This window comes from Aquarana catesbeiana, linkage group LG10 (assembly GCF_042186555.1).
Source record: "Aquarana catesbeiana isolate 2022-GZ linkage group LG10, ASM4218655v1, whole genome shotgun sequence".
Lineage (NCBI taxonomy): Eukaryota > Metazoa > Chordata > Amphibia > Anura > Ranidae > Aquarana > Aquarana catesbeiana.
This window is the reverse complement of record NC_133333.1, coordinates 145,398,602-145,399,109: the sequence shown is the minus strand read 5'-3', so window position 1 is coordinate 145,399,109 and position 508 is coordinate 145,398,602. Positions and strand designations below refer to the sequence as shown.

General features: G+C 37.2%; 1 non-coding gene across 1 annotated transcript; it reads left to right on the top strand.

Moving 5' to 3' along the window:
* On the top strand, positions 1 to 112 carry LOC141111551 (U5 spliceosomal RNA). The gene has a single exon (XR_012236441.1). It is a non-coding gene; the product is annotated as a U5 spliceosomal RNA (small nuclear RNA).
* Positions 113 to 508: the final 396 nt, after the last annotated feature.

Here is a 508-nt window from a genome sequence, read left to right as displayed (position 1 = left end):
ATACTCTGGTTTCTCTTCAGATCGAATAAATCTTTCGCCTTTTACTAAAGATTTCCGTGGAGGGGAACTATGAGTTTCAGAGAATTTTTTGATGCCTAGCTAAAGCTGGGCTTGCTAATCTGGTGAAAAAAAAAAAAAGAAAAGAAAAAAAAAAATAAATGATTGACACCACATCTGCTGATTTTTATTTTTTCTTAAAAAACACCCATGACCATCCCTTTCCATATGGCCTCTGAAATGATCCTGTATTATATACACTTTAGTTCCTTTTACTAGTTTCTAACTATACGCTGTTGTTACAAGAACGCTAACAGATTTAACCTGGTTAATACTGCTGTTAAAACAGAGGTAGGCGGAGGCTATGCCTCAGTCAAGCCACAGTTAGCTCCCATATGGGGTGGCTGGCCGGGGCATATAGCCTCTCCTGCCTCGTCTTATTCCTCTCATCTCAGGAAATTGTATTAAGAATGTAAAGATGTAAGTAAATATTAGCATCTATGGTTTATAT